Raw genomic sequence first — 27,144 nt, 5'->3', positions numbered from 1 at the left:
GGCGGGCAGTATTGAATAAATAATAAATAATACTTTGACAATAATAAAATCATACATAATTTGGACAGCAAATTTATACTCCAAGAACGTACAGCTTACATATACATCAGGCAAAAAGCATGTGAAAGGCGATCACATAAATAGATTTTTGCCCCAGAAAAGCAATTTTATTTCCCTTTTTGACGTTATGTAAAGAGTAACGCCATGCCTATAGGAGAAGTTTGACAGGCGGAGTAGCGTTCTGTTTACAATTTGCAGGTCATACCCAGTCCTGTTCGTTTTGATTAGCCACGTTTCTGTGCTTCTACTGTTATATGCAGCCTGCAGCGTACGAAGGAACGAAAATGTGAGCAACATGGTCATAATAATACTTACCTAATTGGAAAGCATCAGTACAGTACAACGCAGAGCGCCCTTGTGCAAGATATTATTGAACCAGATGGCACACCGAGGATTGGAATAATTATAATTGTCGAATTTTTGCCATTGAAGAGGGAAGACAGTTTCAGTTTACAGGTGCATGAGGTATGAATTAGTCAGCACATACTTCACTGCTACACAAAATTGCGCCAACTTTGCGCACGTGACTGACGCTTATGAATATATACATGGGTGATAGGAGTAACCATGGATGTTTCGTGATCAAAAAAAAAAGTGAATGAGGCACAGGTGCGCAAGTTTGCGGTGCGTTACTAGCGGTGGTAAGCCTAGACGTGGTAGATGCACCAGCAGTGCGATTAAAGTTGGATAAAACCAAACATGCTGATTAGTTCTGAATTTCAGTCTGGTGAGCAGGAACTTCAGCGCCCGGGTCCCATATTGATGAGGTGTGTTCTAGTTGGTAGCGAATGATGAAATTTTATGGCGCGAGGGCATCCGTATCCAAAGAGCGCCATGGCACAAGGTTTTTATTATACTCAAGGTGAGGTCGAAGACCCATTTCCCGAGCATTTCAACCTAAAGAAGCCGAGCACCAGACCAGGGTAAAGCTTGTGCCCATTGTACCACTGATGGACACCGGGCGACAATGGGGATCGAACCCCGCACCTCCCGCATGCGAGGCGGATGCTCGAACGACTAGGCCACCGCTGCGGTCGCTAGCGAAGTGTGCACGCGATTAGCTTTGTTGGCGAAAACGAGAAAGAGTAGAAGAGATGTGAATGCCGAGGTGCAGCCTTTGCCAAAAGTAAGGAGCCCGTGGCGTTCGTCTCCTTAGCCGCGTGGCGGAGCTCCTGTAGCATCTGTCTTAACTTTCGCAGAGGTGCGGGCATGACGTCCCCTTACCTTCAACAGATTTCGAAACGCTGGAAGTGCCACACAGCGTGGCTCATACTGCTTTGGCTTTTGACAAACCTGTACTTATAGCATTTGATAGGACTGCTTCTATGGTGGTTTAGTTTGGTTTATGGGGGTTTAACATCCCAAAGCTACTCAGGCTATGAGGGACGCCGTAGTGAAGAGCTCTTGACATTTCGACCACCTGGGGTCCTTTAACGTGCACTGACATCGCACAGCACACGGACCTCTAGAATTTTGCCTCCATCGAAATTCAACCGCCGCGGCCGGGATCGAACCGGCGTCTTTCGTGTTAGCAGCCGAGCGCCATAACCAGTCTGCCACCGAGGCGGCTGCTTCTAAAGTGGCACCACCTAAGTGATAGGTGCATGCGTGGTTAGCTGAGCGGGAAACATGCATGAAGTTTACGTTTTGGAGCGCAGCTCTTAGGCGCCCATTCCTTGCTTGCGCGTCATCGTCGTTGTCGACTTAAAGGGTGAAAGTAGGGTGGTAACGAAAGGAGGGCGAGGATGAGAAGGTGGAAGAGAGGGTCGCGGTGGAAGAGAGAAGGGCGGAATCGTAAGGTGACAAGTAGAAAAGGAGGGTACGGTGGGAGCAGGGGAAGGCGGTCGGCCTCATTCGCTCCCCCTTCCGTTACAGCCGGCACCTATTGGAGGGCTTATAATAAACGACGCACGGCCTTGCCCAAGTGCGGAGATTCCTTGCGCAAAGATTGCGGGCCTCCTGATTGTCGCGCAGGTGCGTGGCTGATTCCTCTCCAATCGGCGTAAGATATATATGCCACAAAACTGCTGTCGAACCGCCAACCAGCACATACGTCGTGCATGGGCGTCTTAGGGGCCGTTTTTGAGTTCATTACCGTGGAAACGGGCACGCGCTACTGCGAATGTGCTGGCCTCGCACCTCGTGGCCCGTTACGAACGAAGGCGCATCCTCTGCGGCTTCAGCTTTCCTCCTTGAAGCCCTGCAGTGGGCTCCTCTGAGCCGGGTTTCTCGAAGGATGGCCGGAACTCGTTTCACGACATAACACACCGCTCTCGCCTCGAAAGATCCAGCTGCCCTCCACCGCATAAATCGCTCACAAAGACCCGGGAGACCACCTGGCGTCGCTTGCGAACCCGTTCCCACCCGAACCCGGGGGTACTTTCGCTCATGTACCCTGGGCAGTACTCCCCTCATTGTAACAAGTGCGGCGACAGAGCCACACTAGGCCACATCCTGTGGAACTGTCCGGAGGATCCGCCCTTCAAAACCGAGCTGCTCATAATCGGCGCCCCTCCCCCCCCCCCTCCTCCCCCGCCCCCTTTGGTAGGGAAGGTTGTCAAAACAAAATTAAACTCAGGGTAGACAATCTTGACATAACAACAATAAAATAAGTCAGGATCTTGGGAGTGCGTCTGCAAACCATTAGGCAAAACTTCATCAGAAGAATGGCTAACTACGTGACTACCCGGGCAGGAGCAGGAACGTTCTTAAACTACGGGGCCAGATCAACAAGGAACTACGTACTGACTTTTAATGACTCTTTATGAAACGAGCAGAAGGGACGACCCCCTCCCAGCCCCACACTAGCGAAGAACAAGCAACTACTCTCATTCAGCTCCAAACACACACATTCCCATGTCCAGCAATACTAGCTAAAATTCACCCAGAGGAAAGCTGCTGAGAGTATGCAAATCTCAACCACATCATGTGGGCCTGCAGTAAGAACCCCTTCAGACAAATAACCACTGAAGAGCAATGGGAGACCGCGGTACACACCTCGGTCATGTGTCAACAAAAGTTACTCACAGAGAAACCTGACCAGGTAGCGGAGATAAAAGATATCAACGTCACCAAGCGATAGTAGCCCACCTGCACCAGCAGGGAGCCTTCCTCTTTAAACACTGAAATAATTTTTATTCTCTCTCTTACTCTCTCTCCCTTTTTGTACTCTTAATGGTAGCTCAAGCGTCGTCCAAGTTTTCTACCTCAATATATTTCAAAATTAAGCTAAGCTCCTATTTCGCATTAAAGAGTATCTTACTCGTCGGTCCATTTTTTCGTTTAACTTCATATGCCATTTTTTGCGCCATGTGTCAATGTTAATGTCGGCCTGTAACGCGAATATGTCATTGTCAGATGATATTTCGCGCAAAAGAATGCAATCTTCAGCAAATAATTGGATGGATGTTGAAACACAATCGGGCAGGTCATTCTTATTGGAAAAATTAAAGGCCCAAAGACAGCACCTTGAGTAACACCGGAACTAACCGAATGCAGGTGGGGGTGCACATCGTGGGCGGTGAAAAACTGCTTACGGGCAGTTAACAAGAACTCCAGGCATTTAGAGCATTAATATCGAGTTCTATTAGCGTGATTTTAGAAGTGGTGATAGGGACATTATTGAAGGCACTGCCGCGTTGGCTCAGGTAGCAGACGAGCTCCTGTGGCGAAGTGCAGGATTGCAGAGAGTTCTCTCGCGAACATTTTTCTCCCCTTTGCAATTGCGCTGCTCTTTCGAGAGCGCAGATCGGAATTATGCGGAGGTTATTATTTATTTTTTTCTGTTCCTCTCAGTGGTCCAACTTTCGTAGCGAAGCGCTGCCATTGTCCTGGAGAGATCACCAGGCGGCCAGGCCAACGGTGCCATCGAAGAGAGGCTTACAGTTCGGCCACTTAGTAGCACACTCCAGGAGGATGAAACACGGGCGGAGCAAACTGCGAAAACGACGACGGAATTCTTGGTGGCCAGCCTCCGTCGGCAGAAGACAGGCGAAAGGCGTGTCCACTTTGTCCAGCGGACTCGCAGATCCCCACGAATGCAACGCCAAATGCCTGAAAGAGAAAGGACACAATGGGTGGCAGCGCTCGTTGAACGAAGTCAACGAATTGACAGGCGGCGACAATGACGTTTGGATAGAGGCCAAGGGATTTGGAACGCAACAGGCGAACGAGTGCAGAGCCAGAGGCCTGGTGCTGAATCGAGAGACCTTCATTTCACTTGGAGAAAAGGCGGTAGGCAGAGTGAGCAAGCTTTTTTGGGAGCATTCCTTAATGATGTTCCTGTTGCGGAATTCATCTTTAGAGCTATTCCTTAATTTAGTAACGCTGCCACAGATTTAGTTAAGCTAATACGTGCTTCGCTTCGTATTCTGTTCATCGTGCGTCGTTCGCTGTGTGCCAGTTTTTTTTTCTCTGTAAGCGGGTTTCTGCACATTGTTTTAGGCCACCGTGCTTCGGACACAGCTTTGCTGCTTCTGTATGTTCTGTAAGGAATGCTTCGATGTAACGGCTGAATAGAAAACCAGACGCGGTGCAGGGGTAACGACTGATTAAATAGCACTGACAAAATTCAGAAGCCGGTATTGTGACATAGAGCAGGTCTGGGTTGTGAAGATGCAACGTAAGTTTAACTTGTTCCAATTTTGCTGACAGTATACCCCGAACATCCTGAGATGTCTTATCGTGGACTGCAGTCATCGTTTAACCGCCGTGTTGGTTTTGGCCGTTCGGCCGCTAAGCCCAACGTTGAGGGATTAAATCACAGCCGCGTTTAACCGCGCAGCAAAAAAAAAAAAATCACAGGGCGGCTACGACCATGTGATGCGCATGATAGAGTTAGCTGGCCTGTGATTGCGCAAGAACAGTCATTAGAGTTGATATATTAGATTGAATGCTTCAACTACTAGGCCACCACAGCTTAGTGGTTAGCGCATCTGCCTCGTACTCGAGAGGTGCGAGCGGTGCTAGTGAGTGCCCTTAGGCGCAGTTTCACCCGTGGGTGCCCGGACCTCTAACGCTGTTTGACGTCATTATGCTGTGCGGCGACAGCACGCGTTAAAGAACCCCGGGTGGTGGAAATTAATCCGGAGCCCCTTCGCTATAGAGCGTTTCTCATACCCCGTGTGCAGCTTCAGACAGACAGACCCCACATGCCACGCTTCCGTCCTCAACACGCCAAGACACGCTCTTGAGACATCGTCATTGTCAGATATGCTCTTGAGCTCTACAGTTCTCTCTTCAAGTATTTACCAACAAAAAAGTTTAATGGCGATCAACTGGATTGGTGCCATGGAAATGCGGTAGCATTCTTAATTCACTCACCAATCTATTCGAGTTCTCATTCTATTCCACTTATGATATATTCCACTTCTGGTTCATTGTTTTCACTCTGCAATCTACTGCATTTGATTCTATTCCAATTCCGGCTGTGCAACTTGACAAAACGTGTCACACCGTTAGATCGCGGCGAGTATTCACACAACTACCGGCAAAAGGGCGCAGTGGTTAAGCGAGGTGCCACAGCACTGGCCGGTGGCTGTTTCAAACACAGCCACCGGGGGCGCTTGTGAAAACCCGGGTTGCTCTTCCCGAGCAATGCGAGAAGGAATAGCTCTAGGACCAAACAATGACTCAAGCTCTCACTTAAAATCTCCAGTTTGGCCAATCAACAAGCACGCGAATGATTTTATGGCAGTACCTGAGACGCCATAGGACGGTCTGTCCCCACGTCGTCGTTTGGTCAAAACACAGTTTCAGTTTCGGCTTCTTGGTTTTTGCTCTCTTAAATGCTTCTACTTAGAATTCTTGAAAAACGGTATTGTTTTGTTTTTGTTTTTTGTCGAGGTGAGGGTACTAGATCTAAGGAATACGATGTGATTACCAGCTTGGCCTTTAAGCTAGAAAACCCACGCTCAGTTTTCGACACCACAAATCCAACTTTTCAAACACTCTTTATATAGCTAAGAATTACGCAGTCAGGTTCATTTACTGGGAGGCTCTCCATTACTCCGGCGTTGCAACTAGACTGACCCCTTCCGAGAACTTCTGTTATGTGCATTCGAGTCGCCCTGCCAACTCACTTTTTACCCAGCCGCACAAGCCGTCCGATAGCGTCCGGCCCTGAGACTGCTGCTCTCTCAACGAGTAGTCTTTATTCACTCCGAGTCGAGGTGCATTTTATGGTTCAACATATGAACACTATTTCCATCCCTCATGTGATACCACCACCCCTTTTTTGTACTAAAAAATCTACGCCGGTGGCGCATCAACTGAGTCCGCGTACCATCGTGAATTTCTCTTTATCACTCCATCTGGTGCTCTGCCGTTCCGAACTACGTATTCCTTGCTTTGTTCTTTTGGTTTCGTTTTTTGCTTGAAGACGGCCTGATAGTTTTTACATGCCCAAATATTTCTGACATAAAATGACTCCTTTCTTGTGATTTTAAGCTAGAACTTCACCAACTCTCTCTTTTCCTACAGTCTGCACTGTTCTTGCATAGGTGTTTGCATTCCGCCTCCTATTTTTGCCGCTAGTTCAACTATGTTAAATTTTATCTCAGCCTTTTTTTGAGCCCGTAAACTTTCGTGGGTGCAATTCTTTTTCCAAAACTGACCAATGGGATCACATGCACGAAAAAACCTGAAGGAGGGCGAGGACAGCGCTTTCAATGCTGAAGCCTCCGCAGCCGCAGCTGAGGCCAGGAAACGGACCTTGAACCAACATGCGATCACGGTCACCCGATACGAAAAAATTGCTAACCCAGTGGTTCCTACATGTCAAATATTGATTAGTCTATCTGAACTGCTCCTCATACTGCGGTGAAAAATCACTCAATTCTTCACCTCCCATAGCCTTCTTCGCAATACTGATCATTTTGCGGCGAAGCATACTTTGGAGATTAAATTTACGCAATCCATAAAGCAGAGCTTCCTAGACGCAAGATGGAGAAGACGAGATGACTACGCAAGAGAAAGATGAGTTACGCACTCAGAAAAAGCACATGCATGAACAGATTTATCCCCGTACGGCGTAAGATAATGAGGCATTAGAATCCTTGGATCAACCGTGATATTGTCCACTTAAAATGGCGTCTATCACGGAAGCGAAACTTAAATGGTTGCAGCGCTGATCTACGGGCTTTGAAAGAAGAGCTGGTTTTCAATCATTTTAAACTTAGAATCAACTGACCAGCTAACCTCTGTGGCGGACCGAATTTTAAACGTTTTTAGTGCCTGTTCAAAGAGCATGGTCTTCACCAAAGGTTTACCCTCTGACAACACCATTAGGTTTCTAGATTTAGAACTCAAGTTTTTAGCTGACGAACACGTTTGCTGGAAGTATGCCCCTCGGTCTAAAAAGGCGCTTTTGCCTTATGCTTCCGCTCACTCGAAGCTGGTAAAACGTGGCATTGCCAACCTGTGTTTCTCAAATGCACTGAGAAAAAGTTGCCCGCATGCCATGCAGCAGAGTCTTGCCGAGCAGGTCGTTCGACTAGAGGCCTCTGGGTTGCCTTCCTCTTTGCTGTTGGCGGTCGCTGAAACCTTGCGCAAGAAAATGAAGAAGCCTGCTGCCAATACCGAGCACCCAACAGAGAGGACAAGGAACTTTGAGGTGATTCCCTACTACCATGGAATTTCGCATGGACTGAAAAAGGTTTCCCAAAAATTTGGAGTGAATTTGGTGTTTTCGGCCTCCCGAAAGCTTTCCAGCCTTTGCGTCCGTATCTCCGGCTCCAAGCGAGAACCTGCCTGCAAAACAAAGCACCAAACAAAGTTCACGAAGTGTGCGGTGAGGGTAGTATATTCTATCCCTACTTCTTGTGGGAAAATTTACATTGGCCAGACGGGGCAATGTTTGAACGAGCGACTCAGGGAACATGGCAGAACGCTGCGCTTAGGTACAGGGAGCAACCTGGCCATACATGTCAAGGAGTGCCAAAATTGCTCAGCTTTGCTGAACAATGCTACCATTATCGGCCGCGGGAAGTCCAGGCACGAGCGCGAGCTGTTAGAAGCGTTTTTAATAAAAAAGAACGAGCGTGTTTGTATCAGCGACCCATCTGTTATTCTCACTGACAAAGAATGGAATTTTTTATCTGGCTAGTAATGTGCGCCTGCGCAAGTAGTGGCTATAAATATGTGGTGGAACCTTAATAAATTCAGTTGAAAGTCCGGCGACAGTCTGTGTGCGTCTTCCTCTGGTCTTGCGTCTTTTCTCGCTGTTTTTTTTTTCACGTCAACATGTACCAACTCGCCCAACAATTTATGCTTCTGAGCTTATAAACTACGAAGTGTCTGCAAAAAATTGTATGGAATAACCCTTGCCTCTTTAACAATATTCATCTGGCAAGTTTTGGCGCTTTCTGTCCGGTAGTGAGCAGACCGTCGATAAGCTACGTGTTAATGGTAATGTTAATTCAAATTTAAAGACACTGCTTATGTGCTCAAGATTACTTTTCAAAGTCCATTCCCACAAACTTCTACCTCGGCATATCGCCCCAATTTTAATGCATTTCCTTCTTGTTCTAACATGCCTAAATTGGTTATAAGCCGTGAGGGCATACTCATACTCTTATTAGATATAAAAGCAAAATAAAAATCAAATAGCTCCGATGGTTTTCGTAACGCGTTCCTTCGTCCGTACTCTGACATAATTTCCTACTACCTTCACGTAATTCCTCACTTGATCAGAGTTGCCTGCCATTAGTGATTGATTAGTTGCCATGATAATGCTAGGCTCTAAGCCTGGAGAAAAGTTAAATCATGAAAACTACCAACCTATTTCGCTTATATGCACCTGTAGCAAGTTACTAGCGCATCATGTATCCATGTATCAATGTAATTCATGTAATAGACCACCATGTATCTAACTATCTTGAATCAGTGAACTTGGTCAAATTTAAGCATGGTTTCCACAAAAATGTATCGGCTACAACACAGCTATTACCCTTAATTCACGACTTTCCCTTGGCCGCTGATAATCGAGAACGAATAGTTGCAATTTCCCTATATTTATTAAAGGTATTTGATTATGTGTCCCACAGCTTACGTACTGAAAGGCTGAAAGAAATTCAGATGCCAGACAAGCTCGACAGTTGGATGCAAGAATACCTACAGAATCGCAGAGAGTTTGCGGAATGCGATGGAATTAAGTCCTAGCGCTTGCAGGTTGTGCCCGATGTACCGCAATGATCAGTGCTGGGACTGCTATTGTTTCTCATATATGTAAATGATGCGGCTTGACATGTTGATGAAAGTATCAGTGTGAAATTGTTTGCCGATGGTTGTGTCATTTACTCTGTCATTAAGAATTCTTCTAGCCAGCATCTACTCAATACAACTTTATGTAAACTCGCAGACTGGTGTTAACAAAGGGCAGTGAAAATTAACTTTTCAAAAACAGCATCGATGACGATTGCAACGAAGAAGCATCTCTCACAGCACATCTCCAAAATTGGAGAGCAGTGCGCAAATCAAGTCATTTCCATTAAATACCTAGGTGTAACAGATACTTGCAAACTTAAATGGGTAATACATCTTACTGATATATGGTCAAAATCATACAAGAAATTGTGCTACCTCCGCAGGAAATTGAAAGGGTCTCCATCGAGCGTGGAACTTGAAGCATATCGCACCATGATTCGACAAGTCGTAGAGTACGCTTCTATGGTGTATGGCCCATACCATACCAAAAACATGGAGCAACTGGAGCGCATCCAAAGTCTTGCAGCCAGGTCCAGTTCATCCAATTACTGCAAACGTTTGTCTGTTACTAATGTGTTGAGGCAGCATAAGCTGGAGCCGCTGCAGTTGCGCAGCCAAATCGATAGGTTAACATTTTTGTACTTGCTGTATCACAACAAAACAGGACTGTCATGTCAATCATACGCCTTTTCTGCACCACAACGGTCATCAGGATATAACCCAAAAAAAGTTATCCGAGCACTTTAGTGCAGGACTAAACAATTCCAAATTTATTTTTTTCCTTACACACTCGAACAACGCAACAGGCTGCCAGCTTTGGTTTTCGAAGGTACTATTTTTAATACGTTTGAGCGTTCTTTGCAAACTAACCTTTTGTAACCCTCTCCTTCCTGGGCAGCATAGCTGGCGGCAGTGTTTGGAAATAAGTAAGTAAAAACGTGCCCTAGCAGCTTCAAGTCAATCATCGAAGAACCAACTAAAATGATGAACGACTCGGGTCCTCCTATGGGGATCCTTTGGGGTACTAATGAATAAATAAATCCCCAAAAAAGCTGACCACCCAACGGCAAAAGAAAGATTGCGTCTAAAATACGAACGCTGAAGCTTAGCCAAGCAAGAAACGAGAGGCTACGTTCGACTCAACTCGGAGCATTGTATGGGTAAAAAAAAACATCGGAAAAACTCCGAGGCACGTGCCAAGTGCGTCATTTCACGCAATGTGTTCATCCTTACAAAGCCAGAGGACTCTCTTGCAAAAATTTTAGCCGGAATTTTTTTTTGCATGTTTGAATATTTCCGAGACAACTGCATTTGTTGCTCAATCAATACCATCATTTGCGCAACATGCATAGTGTAATGACATATATCTATGTCATTACACAAATTGACTGCATCATTATGAATGTATGTACAACGCTTGCATTAAATAGTTTCAAAGGAGGATGATTATCACTGAAAGTTTTTGTTAAAGATCGCTTCGGTACGTTGCGAGCATAAGCGACTTTCGCAATTTTCGCAACTAAGAATTATGGTTCATTATGCAAAGCACGAGCACAGAAAGGTAATGGCGTCCAAAATAAAAACAGCAGCAAACAGAACAGCGAAACAGGGGACGAAAGTAATAATCCAGAATTGTGAAGTATTTTTTTCAGGCAGAGATAATCCGATGTCGGTGTGTGTGTGTGGGCGCGTGTGCGCGTGTGCGTGTGTGCGTGTGCGCGTGCGTGCGTGCGTGCGTGTGTGTGTGTGTGTGTGTGTGTGTGTGTGTGTGTGTGTGTGTGTGTGTGTGTGTGTGTGTGTGTGTGTGTGTGTGTGTGTGTGTGTGTGTGTGTGTGTGTGTGTGTGTGTGTGTGTGTGTGTGTGTGTGTGTGTGTGTGTGTGTGTGTGTGTGTGTGTGTGTGTGTGTGTGTGTGCGTGCGTGCGTGCGTGCGTGCGTGCGTGCGCGCGCTCCTATATCGCGCAGTCGCGCTCCTATATCGCGCAGTCCCAGCTTATTTTTTTTCAAGGGATGTTTATTGCCTCAGGGCATAAAGGTTATGAAATGAGAGATTAATAAGATGCTGAAATAAATAAAAAGACGGTGGCCTGATCTAATGAAATCAAGTAGTGAACGATACTATGGACCGTGTCCACGCAATATAGGAATCCGGATTGTCCGGTGAGAGACCCACCGCCGCCAGGTGCCGAATTATCGTCGGCTTCAGCGCCGGACAAACCCACAACATGTGGTGGATATCCCCCTCACACTCTGATTTTGCAGACTGGACACCCGGTGTGGGGGTATAAATCTTTGAAATGCGGCCACTTGCGTGTCACAGCTGGAGCTAGGGCAACCCCGACCGTATCCTCCGAAGCGCAACCTCCTCTGCACGGGTAAGACCATGAGGCAGAGGGTTACTGCACACGGAGGGATTAGAGCACGTGTGCGGCGCCGGAGGTGTTCCTTTCTTGTTAAAAGGTGGGTGGTGTCATCCATAGTGAGGACTCGAGGCAAAGACGAGGTAGGGGTCGAAAGGCGGGTCGCAGAATCTGCGCGGATTTGTGCGCTCGGGAGGTCACGCGGAACCCACTCAATATGGATTTGCGCGGGATGCGTGCCGCTGGACGATGGATGTCATGGCAGATTTCTGAGGAGCGACTGACTCGTCGTAGTAGGCGTCTGACGTGAAGGGCATCGGTGCGAATGACAATACGGGCCGTAGGTAGCATGGGAACGGCGGCCACAGACCAAAATGCCTCTTTAACTGCAAGCATCTCTGCGCCGAAGGAGGAAGGAGGTTATGAGAGGCGAAAGCTTGACGTTTTGTTCAGGGCAGGCTTGCAAGGACAGTAAACTGCCCTTGTTGTTTCGCAGGCCTGGATGCTTGCGTCAACGCACATAACGATGGAGCCATTCGGCAGATTGGCATCTTGCTCTGTAATTCAGTCGCGAAACGAAGATGCCGCGCGTGTAGATGTTGGCCGACGTAGATAAGTTGGTTTGTTGTCGCTTAGCTGCACAAAACGCCAGCGAGGAAGAACTGGCGGGGGCGGCTGTAGAATGGAGTTCGATGAAGCATATGCCCTGAGTGCACACGTTGTGTGTGTAATGCTTGACTTTAGGCGGCGAGCATCGCATCGTTGCTGCACCAACTGATCTAGAGTATTCAGCTGCGCATGTTCTTGGGGCGCCACGATCGGGGTAAGGCGGGGAAGGCAAGTGACAACCCTCATTGCATCTCGATTAACAGCTTCTAGACGATTCGTTTGAGCCCTTGGCGAGCAGTGATGGTAGTGGCGCGGCTCCGCTGGTGCCGGCGGTAATGCCAGCATCAGATCATCGGGATGGGTCAGCCGGATGTGTCGACGCACCCAGGCTCTTAGCTGCGCAACCGCTGATATAGCGTGCTGGCATGAAGTTTTGGGAAGGGTGCCTTGATGCCCGCTCTTCAGGCACCCTAGTTTTGGCCAGTTTGGCCACAGCTCGCGTGCTCCATTTTACTTTTGGTGCAACTGTACGTGCGCGAAGAAGGCAAGGACGAACGAGGAACAAATGTGACGTGCTCAGAGTGCAACTTCCAACCGTTTTATTTCCTACAAAGCAGCTGCAATTTATAACAGCGAGAGCGATCACCAAAAGGGCGAAAAGCCGACGTGAATACAGTACAGAGCAAAAAGGAAAATAATACAAGTGCGTGACTGAAATCAGCAACACCGCCGGCTTCGCACGCACTTCATGAAAAACAGCCTTGGAAACCACATGAAGCGTCTTGCGAGAAGAGGCCACAGGAAATCTCCCGCAGAAGATAAAAGAAAACCACACACAAGTTTCATCTCTGCAAGAAAAAAAAAGCGTACGCGAGGAATTTAATATCTGCATCAAATAATTCACAACATGAAGAAGATAGGCAACAGATTTTTATTTATTTATCATATTACGCACAGCGCCATAGATCACATTACAGTGGTTGAAGGGGGAGGGGGGGCGGATGTTGCGGACTGCAGAGAAAGGGGACAAAAGGAAAAGATTCAGGGGGGCACTTTGTTGACCTAATGTGCGGTGAGGCGAAAGCCTTTAGCGCCGTGTTGCTGCTTGTGTCGCTCATGTGTGGTGAAGATGTTGATTAAAGACTACAGAATTGTTCGCTTCACGACACTTTCGCTGTTGTCCATTAGCGGGCACACGCTTGCTTGCTGGAGACACACGAGAGCGTTTAGGCGGCATCCTTCCAGATCGGCGTTCAAGAGGCGTCTGGCAAGATTGCCTAGGGAGCGCTCCCACTGATCTCCTCTAGGTGGCTGGATGCCGCATTCCCCCTTTCCAAAGTGGGCGCAAGTGAAGCCACTGGAAGTTTGGAGGCATGACCCGGAAGTTCGGTGCCTGCAGTGTATTTCAATGTAAAAACTAAAAACGCTAAGGAGCCCGTGTGCTGTGCGATGTCAGTGCACGTTAAAGATCCCCAGGTGGTCGAAATTATTCCGGAGCCCTCCACTACGGCACCTCATTCTTCCTTTCTTCTGTCACACCCTCCTATATCCCTTCCCTTACGGCGTGGTTCAGGTGTCCAACAATATATGAGACAGATACTGCGCCATTTCCATTCCCCAAAAAGCAATTATTATTATTATTATTATTATTATTATTATTATTATTATTATTATTATTATTATTATTATTATTATTATTATTATTATTATTATTATCATCATCATGCAAAAAGTCGCGTCTTTGAGAATTCCGTCCTCAGTTTTTCGCGTTGTTTTCGTGTAACGCCTAGTGTAATTCCAATACGCAAGCTCAACGCGATAAATGTGACCATTGCTTGGGGAACCCTGCAATTTCAGAGTAACCGAAGAAAACAGGCACGCAGGTCTCACCATGCAGCGGCAAATGGCCATGTGCATTAAACACTATTTTCTGATCTGGTTCTTGTCTTCCGTGCGTAATTAGGAGAAGTAGTAGAATGACGATGAGTTTAGGTAATCTCAAAACCGAATTTTCGTGTAGCAAGAAAAGGCGAACGATGGCGCGGAAATCCTGACACTTGAAGAGCCACTCGTTATACAGCTTGGTTAGCTGGTGGCGGACGATGTCTCTTCTCATCGATGGCAGGTGATGTTTGTCGCTTTACAGTGTCATTTACCTTCCGGACATGCTTTTAATATAACTCCATATCACAGCCACTTTTCAGCTGCACAGCACGAGAGAAACGACTGACAAGAAAGACGAGTGCTGCAGCGCGCGTGACAAGCGCTGTTATAGAAGTCAACTGTACAAAGCATCACGAATAAAAGCCCATTCAGGCATAATTTGCTAGAGTACGAAACAGTACTTGATACACTCCATCGAAAAAGCGGTGCCATGCCTTTTGGAGGCGCTAATGTGAACCAGCAGGACACCGTCGGCACCTCACCTCATTTTGGTCTAAACATAACTCGGTAAAATGGTCACTGCAAGTTCGGCTGTCTGGTGAAGGTTTCCACCTATTCTTTCTTAAATTTATCCCCATTGATGGTATAACTTGGACTAAGAGCGCGACAGTGTGCATCACAAGAAAGAGCAGAGCTAGCAACGCTAGCGCAACGGGACGACACAGAGTTGAGCAGACGAGGCTCCGTACCTGCTGTGTGTAGCGACGTCCTAGTCCTCTGCTAGTGTCGTCCAATTGCGATGCAATGAACCCTTATTTTTCAAACGTCTTTCCCGAGGACTTTGCTGCTCTCCTCATGGAGTTTACGGCGCAACAGGTAGGCATTGTCATGAAAAAAGACGAGAACGCCGGAAAGACAAAATGATAAGTGGAAAACGGAAACTAAAACTGAAAAACCGTGCTGTGGTCCGATTTCGTGCACTTCCAAAGGCTCACTTCCGGGATATGCCGCCCAAATTCCGGTGGCTTCACTTTCGGTCGCCCGATGCGGAATCCAGCCCCCTAGTGGAGATCAGTGAGCGCTCCTGTCGAACGACGGTGGCGCCGCTGAGTGACGTCACACGCATGCGCAGTAAGCTGAAGCGCATGCGCAGTGCATTATCGTGTACTGAGTTCCCATTTACGTCATACTACATCAACCACTGGTATTACTGATTTAGTAATTGGCAAATAGCCAATCAAACGCTTACCAATAAATTAACTACTAATTAACTGCTTGCTAATTGTTGCTTAACTAATTACTTATTGCTGTTTCATTGATTACTGATTATATTTTACTGCGAGGGCACTTGTCTGCTTACGTGGAGGATTGCGAAAGCATGTGTTTTGAGGAAAGGAAAGGTTTTCGAGGAAAGGACGCAGTAGCTCTGCTATCTCGAAATCTCGGTGGACACCTCAACGACGCTTGGTTGGCAGCTATAGTGTGACACCTTTCTGCGGACATCCCCGCTGGCGAGTCATGAGTCTATAAAGGCTTTCGCCTTAAAATTCAGAGGGCACTTAAGACCGCTTACGTGTTGTGAAGGCTAAAGCATTAGTATGTAAACGTGATCGTTCGACCTCGACGCAGCTTGCGCAATGGGAATATCCGAAACCGTCGAACACTCGGTACGAATACCTGTCATGAGCTAGCCTTCAATCTGGCTAACAGAAGTGTGCAACGAGAAATCGTATGACACCACCCGCAACGGTGTACGACGAACGGTTGAGTCAGAATTTTGATTCGAAAATTGGTTTTTGAGGAAAGGAAATGACTTAGTAACTGTCTCACATTTCTGTGGACACCTCAACCACGCCTTCAGAGAAGAGGTCGAGAGTCTGGGTAGGCACACAACTAAAGGTGCACATGTCGTCGGTTCGAATCCCTTTCGCAAGCTAGCCTCCAAATTGACCAGCACATGTAAGCTATATGCAAAGAGAAATAGTATGACACCACCAGGAACGCTGTATGGGAAGCGGTTGCGTCACAATTTTGGTACGAATTTTGGTACGCCAAATTGAGCTCAGCCGTTGGTGGGTATATACAGAAGAACGACATGTATATGATTGTCTGAAATAGCGGTGCTCGGCTTGCTCTGTGCATCCTACGGCCGCTTGATGATTCACCATATTTTCATTGCCATCGCTGGGATTCTCTGTACCATCTGCGAGTGCACACACTAACAAGCCGCCGGCATTTTCTCGTAATGGGACTAGTAATACTTACGCATGAAACCAGATGTGATATGAAATGTTAACAAATTATCTGTGATAACACAAAGAGCACGCTGACAACAAAGAACCATAAGAATACAGAGCAATATTTGTACCATAAAAACACATCAACGGGGGCTAGCAATTACAGAACAACATTCCTTGCATTCCCCCGCCCACCCCCCCCCCCCAAAAAAAATTCATTTTTTGTCTAATTACATTCCACCGCATACAAACAGTACTGCATCAATGAAAAAAGGTTGTTTCCAGTAGCGGTGGTCGCATCACGTCTGATCACAGTCCTAAATTGTGCAGGGAAAAAATTACAGTTTGACACCTTATAGTTCTCTAATTTTGCTGACAGGGTCTCGTTGCAAAGACACATAATCGGGAGGAAGTAAGTACTTAACACGTCGTGTGCCTGTTCGAGAATAAAAAAGATTATGAAGAAATTTCAGTCTTAGTATCTTCTTGCGTTTCTGTAACGAAATCCAGCCAAGGCTCTCCTTAGCACATGTTACACTGAAATGGCTTGTGTAATTCCCGAGAATATATCGAAGCGCTAAATTTTGCACTCGTTCTATTCATTGAATGTCATTTTTGAGCCAAGGATCTTGTTACAGGCGCATTCGAGTATGGACCTAATATATGTTTTTAACAATACCGTTTCAACTCCTGAAGGAAACCGCTTAATATTACGGCGCAGGAAAATATGATGCGAATGCGCGTTTCTCAGCACCTAGAAGGCTGCCTAGCATATGCGAAGTCCCGTCCAAGCAGCGACAGATATGTCAACGTTGTCTACGTACATCTGCCTCTTACATGCGTTCGCCTACACATTGGACAAACGGGGAGGTGCGTAAATGACAGAATGCGCGAACACAAGACGTCAGCAACCGACAGCGGAAGAGACCGCCTTCCAGAGCACGCTGAGAGTCGTAAAGCAAGACTTCATATACAGGGGCTACAATCCTGGCACGTGCCAAAACAAAGACTCAGAGAGAAATAATCAAGGAGTCTCATGTCACAAAGTCCGGTGGCAAATGTGTTAACACTTCTTCAGTTTTACTTCAGAATAAAGAATTGGCCTTCTCAAACAGACACGTGTGACTTCGTTGTACAACTTGCTCGGATTACCTCAGCGTACATTACTGACGCTGCTTTCTCCTCGTGTAGTTTTGATCTTTGACTCTGCTTTCCTAAGACGCCTTTCCTCCTGTTGACCGGCCGTTTGTTAAAATGTTTTTCTATTGTTTCGATTCTGACTACTTTACAATGCTTTTTCTACGACCAGACGTTATCGCCATCCATTGTCTCGCACTTATTACTACGCTTACTCTTTGTATTTATAGGAAGACTGCTGCTTTTTTGCTTTAATGGTGAATCTTGGCTTCCCATCATGCTTGGCGGTGGTGTTGATGATTTGAATCCCCACGTGTATTGTTTACCTTTATGCTCTGTTGTTTTCAAATCGTCTTTTGGGCCTTTAGTGATCGCTCTCGGTGTTTTAAATTGCAGCTGCTTTCTGAGAAATAAAACGGTTGGAAGTTGCGCTCTGTACACGTCATTTGTGTTCCTCGTTCGTTCTTGTCTCCTTTGCGCGCGTTTACATACTTTTAAGACAAAGAATCCAACTACCTAATCATATGCATTCGTTTCAAACAGTTTAATGTCCGACAGCGTAGTTATTGGTAGTTATTGGCTGTTCAGTGCCATTGCTTGACGTCTTGGGCATTCATACCTGGTGCTTCTTGATCGTACCTCGCTGCTGAAAGAAGCATTGTTGGAGTTCCACAGAGCCGTGGCGAAAGAGCAGTCCGTGGAAGCGGCGACATGGAGCACGGAACAAACTGAATCTCCGCTGTGTATAGTGACGACGCACCGGGGCAGTCAGTCTATTCTCGAGGATAACCGACTTTTTGAGGACTGAAGTACCAAGCCGATACAGTCTGGTTGCGCAGCACGGTGCGACCAAGAAGCTCCAGACATCAATGCCGTAGACGTTGAATTCAATCGGTAGTAAAAGTCTGAAGGAACTACAACAGGCGACATTCAGTGGAACAATCGCAGCGCGCCCTTGGGGAGAGCATGTTTCATATATACTCCCACTTATCACAGTAACCGTACGCAGCCAATTGAGCGTTGAACCTGCGACACACACAAAACTCGCCAACAAAGCGAAAATACTGCACAATGCAAAAACCTTAAAGAGAAGGGAAGGGACTTCTCGCAACTTGTTCGCAGAGGAGTGGAAGCGGCGAGCGCTCGCGATCCAACCATCACCCATCGGTTTGGATGGTTGACGAACGCAATTCCCAGCTGTATTTGCGCCATCGACAATGGTGGCGAGACACCGATAGGACACTTTGTGCGCGCGAATTAAGCCAATGATCAAGCGGCTGGTCTTGCTCGTCGTGTTTTGTGGCAGAGGAGCATGGGCAGCCGCGCTGTTGTCGAGCGCGAGCGGGACCTTGCTTTTTTTTCTTTTCGCCATGTTGTGGTCGGAATCAACATGCCATTTAGCGAACAAGTCGCTTGCTATCCCCAAACACCCTTTAAACTTATGATTAGAGGCACAATCGTCGCATTTAAAGAAAAAATGTTGCTCATCATCCAGACCTTTTTGCCTCATGCCTGAAGCGAACGAAACCGTAGCCTCCAAACCACTGCGCGCTGCGAGTCTTGCCAATGACAAAATGGCAGTTAGCGGCCACTATCATCCATGCTCGAGCGCAAAAGCATGGTAACGTGAAGCTTACTGCACCTTTCACCACAGATAACCGTCGCCTTTCAAGGCATGCGTTTTGGACGGCCGCATCTGATAAAAAGTTTCGTCGGGATTTCATCCATACCGTATTTTCATTGCTTTCATGGGTCGTCTTGTTCTTTCAGTATGAAAGGGGGAAAGCGGTGTCACTGAGGAGGAGAAAGAAACACATTTAAGTATAGTGTGCTTGTTTGTCTTCCTGAGTGGAGTCCTCGGTGCAGGGCTCCGCGATCCTGCAGGCCCACTAGAGCAGCTGTCGCTGGTCTTGCGGGTGTGGGAAACGCACGTCGGACTGCGCACCTGCAAGAAGCCGGGGTTTTCAACTGCGGGGACGACTTTCGCTCTAGTCGCGGGGCCACAGTTGTTCCTTGTATCTGAGAGGCAGTGCCATTGCCTCTTTAACTGCAAAGATACGGGAGACGCCTTTGTCCTGTTGTGGGCGTTGTCAGGCTGCTGAGGACGCTGTCCTTGCCCCAATACACATTTTGATGTTAGCACCGACCTCTTTCGTAATAAGCAAGTGTTCAATGTAACTGCGGCCGTTATATGTGACCTAGATTGTAAAACAGGTTCCTCGGCGGCGACCCGCGGCGCCAAGTTGCGCGCACCACCATCCGTGAGGCTCAGCGGCGGCAGATTGCTGTACGCTCTGCCCAATCCGAACGGCAGAGCCGCCTCCGCTCGGCACTGCGTGTTCCGTATGGAGTGGCCTGCGGTTCAAGTAACGCGTCAGTTGTGCTCATCAGAATTCGCCTTACCGATAAGCGAAATCGGCGGTCAATTTTCAACAATATGGCGTCAAGGAGCTCGTGTCGCTTAAAATCCGGCGTCGTCGACCGTCAGCGAAAAATCCGCGAAAACCCCCAGAGAAGCAACTTACGAGGCAGGTGGGCTTCCTAGCTCATGTAACACTTGTGGCGTCATCACAACCTGCCCAACTGTTTGTGAACAAACTGTACACTGTGGCAAGTGGCAGGGAAATCAACGACTAGTCCCGAGAGGTTGCTCGGGAAGAGCAACTTGAGTCGCACAAGCCCCACCGGTGGCAGTGCCTTTACCTGCCATCGCAAAGCAGTGGTGCATCCGTTAACCGCTGTACCACTGCGCCAGGAGTGATATAAGGACTCGCAGCGATCCATAAATGCTAAGAGAGAATGACCAATTCTCGATATATGAACATTAACCCATTAAAGTTATCGCGTTATACCCTCAAAGCGGAGCTTCAGTGTCCCCTCTATTTTTTTCTTTCCAAACAGCGGAAGTGCAGCGCCAGGACACGGTGAGAGGTAGTACTCTGCGCGCGCAAACAACTTTCTTGTTAAAGGCAGCAAATTAATGGACCCGCTGGGTTCCGAACCCACAGAGGTCGTGGTTCGAATCGCACCGGTGGCATGTGGTCGGTTTGTCTTTCTACTACTTTCTAATCGTTATCTTACACTGACAGAATATTTGCACTCATTTCCGATTGATCAATACCACAAATTGAAGAAGATACAAACACTCCCCTGTACTACTTGGTTTCAATGGCTGTTGGTTTCTTTATATTTCATAGAAGGGTGAGAGTTCGGACAAGTTTCTCGTGGCCCGAACATAAGGCGCGAACCCGCAATAGCAGACGGCACCAATGAAACTTTTCTTTTTCATAATGCCAAAACGGAAGCTCCTGAAGTATACTTTTAAGCGTCAGAAATTTTGGGAAGAATATTTGCTCTAAAAACGTGTGTCTGTTTGTGTGGAAGCCCCCGAGTTGGGGTAGTGGGAGGCAAGTTGCGGCGACATCTGACAGGTTGGGGAGGTCCTGAACGAGAACTGCCGTAGAAGACGGCGGTGACCTGACTGTGGTCTGGACAGAATCGCGCGATGCTTGTCCGCAGCCGGTCCGTTGTCGCTCTTTCACGAAGGAAGCGTCCTCGCTATGGCATCAGTGTTGGCCGTCATTTCAGGTTCTCAAAGCTGTGCCGTCTATTACAACATTTTTCTGGAAAGAAGTAACTGATTATCAGTAATAAAGCATAGAAGTTGTTGAATTAACTGCAACGTTACTGTTTGAGAAAACTAATCGTTTGGAAATTACAAGAAAATGTATTTTATTACAAGTAATCAGTTCCTTGTGACCCGTTGCTTACGGCTCTGCATGGTTATTATTAATGGACTGAGGTGATCGTGAAAGGCAGCTAAAATCGTGCTAGCTTCGTGTTGAAGAGAGTTCGGGCCAGAGTCTATGAATACCGCAGCGCACTTGACTACTTACGCACTTTTAATGCGAAAGCATTTTTCTTTTATTTTTAATTTTATTTTTCTCCCCGTCCTTTCTAATAACACACCTACTCTTTAGCACACAGTCGAAAGACAGCGCATATACTAAGTTCACCTTTCTTTGCCAAGAACCAATGCGGTTTAGCAGGTTCATTTGCAGCTGCCTCATTGAATGTTATTGTATTGTCATTTTGCTCTGCTGCTGATGTATATTTTTTTACCCTGAACAGGTAATAAAGAAAAAAGTTTTCTGGCCTATGGGTTCAGTGCTCGCCTGGGTTCATGGGTTCATGGGCCTATGGGTTCAGTGCTCGCCTGAAAAGTCCTGGGTTCAATTCCTCACACCTTCGCAAGAAACTTTATTTTCCTTTGATACCACGCTGACATAATCTGGGACTTTCGGAACCACTGCGGTTGCTTAATGCCGAAGCCGGGTTTCGTTCCCGATAAGCAATATAATGTTTCCCATTAAAAATGAACGAATATAAAATGATAAATTCTTTGAACCATGCAGAGTGACGCAGAAGGGTTCTCTAGGTGGCTTAAAAAAAAGGCCACTAAGAACAGGCGCTAAAAAGCAAACCAAAGTACATCACTTTCTTTCGTAGTAAGGACTTGTCATTTGAGGTTATAAAGGTGTTTTCCCGATTAAATTGTGGAAGTTTTAAAGTTTCGCTTGTAGCGTAGAAATTCCGGTTTCTAGACATGCATTTTTCTCTAAAAACCATGTTTACTGGTGTTATGATCCTCGTGATGCACATTTCATTGAAGCCATCTTAACATGTTGATGCAATCTCTTTTACGTTTTCTGTTACGCATTTCGTTTACTTTATTTCTCTATTTTTGTTTGTATTTCTGTTTTCCAAATTTTGTTGACACTAGTAAACGTGACATGTGCTTTTTAATTTTATTTTTTTAAGTACCCTCTGTCCCTATTTTGTATTTATTTCGGTGTCACTATGCCAGCTGTTCTGTAATATATTGAGGTGTTTCAAATTTTTACTGATCATTTATAGTGCCTTGCTTCCCTGTTTTTGCTTGTCCCCTTTTAAGTTTGATCTTGATGTTTTGCCGCCCCCCCTTACACAATCCTCTACGGGCCTGTGCGGCATTTCAAATAAATAAATAAATAAAAAATAAGCCCCTCTTAGCTTTCGCTCCACCCACTCCAGGTTAGTAAAGCCGATGAAATGACGCACTTTGCTTCAAAATGATCTAGCAAAATCTTGCTACCGTTGCATGCTCCAAACTTTTTCCAACCAGATAAAATGGCCGTGCGAAGCAGGCCATACCTTTTTGTAGCGTAGCTACATTACGGTAGCTTTCGAGCCTTCAGCGTGGCGGTGGCGGCGCCGCCGTGGCTGATCACGTGGTTCATCACCTGATTGGTCACGTGATAAGCCACGTGGTGCGGAGCAGCTGCTGATGCCGGCGGCGCAGCTCGCCGGCGAAACTGAGCTCCCACAGCTTTGCGCATGCGCCGTGTCAAGTGGAACGAAGATTCATTCATTCATCTTTATTCGACATCTTTACAGAGGTCTGGAGCACAGACAAAAAGCTGAAGAAGCCAGCTTGACGGGGTCTGTGCCCCGTAACAATTCATGTTCGTACAGACATGTATAAATGATAGTTGGCAATGTCAGTTGCAAATTTATAATTCAGAATATCTATAATTGCTTTCCTAAATTACCACCCAACAAATTTTCTGCGTTCTATTTATGGATTTTTTCCCCAATGTATATGCCCCGAGGAAAGTGTAAAAGCAGCATCACTGCGTGCATCTTTGGTGATGCAGTTCTATAAATATTCTAAATTCATAACATTTTTTCCTAACTGCCTGTGACGAAAAGCCCAATTAAAACCAGGGAACTCCTTGTATCATACTCTAATTGAGCTATTCAAAATTAAAAAAGTTGTTTCGAGGCTCTCAACTTTTTGTGTACTCTTTGTACTTAACTTTCTTTGTAACCAAATTGAGAATCGTTCAGATTAAAAATAGAATGTTTTTTATGCAAACTCTCAAACGCGTGCAAATGACTCAAAACAGCTGCGTGGCAACTCTGCCACAGTTTTCTTGGGGGATTTCACCACCTGTACTAATGTCAATTTTTACTTCAAAAGCAATACTACTGCACCCGCCTCGGATATCTAAGCAAGATTCGTGCACCGTCTACCTCCACCCAGCAGAGCACTATCCACCTGCTGGCCTGACCCGACCAGGGGAAATCAGCAGTCGCTTTTTCCTGTCCTCCCTTTTATCTTTCACTTTTCTATCCCTTTATCACAACTCTCCTTCTACCTTCTTGGATTTTTCCTTCTTCCAGGTGGCGAGGGTTAACCTTAAGTGGCTAACCACCCTGCGTTACGTTATATTTGACTATAGTAGCAGTGCACAACTGGCATGGGCGGGACTTTTTTTTTCAATTTCCTGTCCTGTTCCCTTGTTGGGCTCCACGGTGGACAGTTGGCACTGTAGCTGAACAGCACATATACTCTATGGCCTCTAATGCTTCATAACCTGATCGCCCTGATAAAAGGAGGTGGTCCGAAGTCTTAGCATAGTTCCTGCAAAGAGCCAAAAAAAGCTTGTCATTCACTGCGAAATCCAGTAAAAACCAGCCCGAATAGAGTCAAAATGTGACAGAGTCCTTAGGCTTAAGAGGGCTCACCAGCTACGAGGAAACTCAGATTTGAATATTTTCTCTCGATAGATGGCAGCACTTAGTACCACAAAAACGAGGGGACTTCTATTTCCCCTCCAGGTCTGTAAATTCTACCGCGACAGCTCCTTGACTGCGCCACGAAAGTATTAGTTCTTCCGCGAACAAAAAGTAGGGCCGAGAACTTCCTGTGTATATCCTGTCAAAGCTGGGAGACGGAAGCCCAAAAGAATACCCGGCCTCATGAGGTGGTGGTCATAGAATGGACCTTTTCCAGTAACCCACCACTCAGCTGCCACAAGGAAAAGTACTTTTTCCGGTTTGGGTCCCCCCTAAGGTCCCTAGCATATTTTCTGCGAAACTACAGTTACAATATCTGATATGCGCTCCTAATTGGGCCCAAGATGTTAAACTGATTTTTGGAGCGCGGCGGAGCTCTCGGGGCTTGCCCCACCACCGCCACGTGTCGACCCGGTACTGCACTATCTCCGGGACCAGCCCAGCAAAAGGAAAAGAAAAAACCTTTACAATGGTAGGGTGGGGTATACAGCCTGTAGTTAGAAGCAGTGCTGGTTTCGCCTAGCCAGAACGGATAATTGTGAGTCATCTTCTGACACACCTTGGGCACACCTCCCCTTCGGCACTCCGCCCAGCTATTCCGTATCTCGCGTATTCCTCCATCGCCACTCGCGATACAAGCCAGGTGACCGTGTACGATCGAGTGTGGACGCCGATTGGAGGACGCGACCTCAGTGAAACCTTTTTCCGCTCTCATTGTTTGCGCTTTCCAGTCTTTATTTTGCATTGTATTTCCTGTTGTTGACCGTACGTTTTGTTTAAGCATCCGGCCGATGTTTCTTTGACAGAAGTAATGCCGCAAAACTGTTTACTACTTGTTTGTTCGAGTTAAAAACCGTTGGCGCGCGGGAATATCACTGTTATGCGAGATGCAATCAGTGTTATCTGGAAAGATTGCAGCCAGGCGCAACTATTTCGACATTATTCTGGGTGGTTGCAGTTGTTTTTAGCGCCTTATCTTGAAGGTTCCTCGTCGATGACCACCGAACACTTCTTGCTATCGGCGTCTCCGAATTCTTCAGTTTATTTATAGGCGATACTCACTTCAGTAACTAGGTTACTGCTGAAATACTTCGTTTCCCGTCCACTGCTCATAATTTCACAACGAAACAAATCAAACTTGGGTAAAAGGGTGAGATGTGTGGTTCGCAAAAGCACTGAAATCGTCCGGTTGCTGTTCGTGGTGATATTGAACAAAAATTTCGTAATTGCACAAGCGACTTCCAACTATTGTGGACAAAGTTGGTATTCGTAGTTTATTTTGAAAAAATAATAAAAATTGCAGTTTAATAGAAAAAAAGATGGGCGCTGCAACCACGCCAACCGCGTGCGCTCTTTGTGTACACAAAAACGTCAGCGCACCTGAATTTTGATGACGTCACGGGTTTGAAAGCGAAAATTTCATACTTAGTATGGTTTCCGGGAAAGTATCATTATGCGCCCTGCTTTTTTATTGTTTTTATATATTTTATATATTATATAATTTTATGCATTATATATTTTATATTTGTATTTATATAGCGCCCCTTCCGAGCGTTTTTTTATTTAAATATGCGACTTTTGGAAGCGTAGTGTAGGAGGTGCGTCTAGGTGTGGCGCATACCAAGGCGTATCTAATCGGGAAAATGAAGACGGTTGGGGAATGCTTAACACATGCGATACCGGCTCAGAAGCAAAACTGGATGATTTCGCCAGCCAGGCCATGGATGTTTGACATCACTTTATTTACACGACGGAGATGTCTATTCTGGAGTGGGGTGCTCGGAAGTCCGCGAGCTCCTTTCTGCAGACAAGGTACACCCACGCTTACCCGCGTACAGCGCACGACACCTGCACTGATAATGCGAACATTCTGGCAGAGGTATGCCTGGTGGGGGGAGAAATGGGGTAACAGAACGACACTCGACCAAAGATTCGATAGAGAACCGATGATTCGATGCCGATCCAACACATTCTGTTTTCACTAGCTTGGAGCCAGAGGCGAACGTTGGCTTCGACCGGTTTTCATGACGTCGCAGTTGCAGTGCAGCAGAGGCTAAGCAGGAAAAGGAATGGTCCTTTCTCACCTTGATGTGGGCTGTTGCACTGCCACAGATAGTTGTCCGCGAGTATAGCGTGAAATCGCAGGTGATTGGCAAGTGCCTCAGTAAAAGGAGGTCAATCGCTACGTCCTGACAGTCAGTCGACGCCATTGGCCCTATTTACATGAACACGATAGCGTCGGGTCGATTCGGGGGCCATATTGAGCATGGTCAATCCAACTGAACCAGTGCGTGTTTACATGAACTTGATTTTAGCGATTCGAGACCGGTTCAGCTCTAGCGACACCAAGCGTCGAGCAAGCAGTAGCAGCCTCCAAGATTGAGGCACGCCATCGCTGTATCGGAGGTGCGACTGCGCACGTGAAAAAAAAAAATTCGCCTTTATACTCTCCCCTTTCAATAACCCTGCTTTCCGACTCGACAGCGTTCGCAAGCACATCGGGTCAGAGTCGAGTTGAGTCGCCTACCCCTGCGGCGGAGTTTACTGGACCCGGCCCGTCAACTCCCGACTCGGCGCGCGTTTACATGAACCCAGTAGCGGTTTTCGGCCCGATAACTCAACAACCAGGCGTGTTGGGTTCATGTAAGCGCCGCTATTTGGTCGAGGACCTCCTATGAGGAATATTTGCAGCTTCATTCTTGACTTGTATCGACGCCTGGGTTAGTGCGCCTCTGCGCTGGGCAAGGAACAATTCTGTTCTCCCACACTGTCCTGAATAAGGAGCCTCCTTCCTGTTTTGGCACTAACACTGCCTTATTGTGTGGCTGCGGGGAGGGGAAAGGGGGTGCTTTTGGGTGTGGTCTTGTATCCCACTTCCTTTCCGCACCAAGAGCTCCAGCAAAAAATAAAACCAGAAATTCTTTCCGAGTTCAGCCCAAGCAAGAAAAAGGGAAAGAGCTCTAGTGCTTCCATGTTCTGAGTAAGATCCTGAGCTCACGAACACAGACAACCAAGACGTTGGTGGTAGTGTGTA

At 46.7% G+C, this 27,144-nt stretch overlaps 1 pseudogene; it reads left to right on the top strand.

Annotated features, from left to right (window-relative positions):
• Positions 1-24,422: 24,422 nt before the first annotated feature.
• Positions 24,423-24,558, top strand: LOC144116666 (U2 spliceosomal RNA; annotated as a pseudogene).
• The last annotated feature ends 2,586 nt before the right edge of the window (positions 24,559-27,144 follow it).

This window comes from Amblyomma americanum, chromosome 1 (genome assembly GCF_052857255.1).
Source record: "Amblyomma americanum isolate KBUSLIRL-KWMA chromosome 1, ASM5285725v1, whole genome shotgun sequence".
Lineage (NCBI taxonomy): Eukaryota > Metazoa > Arthropoda > Arachnida > Ixodida > Ixodidae > Amblyomma > Amblyomma americanum.
The sequence above is the reverse complement of the archived record's forward strand: the minus strand, read 5'-3'. Positions and strand labels throughout refer to the sequence as shown.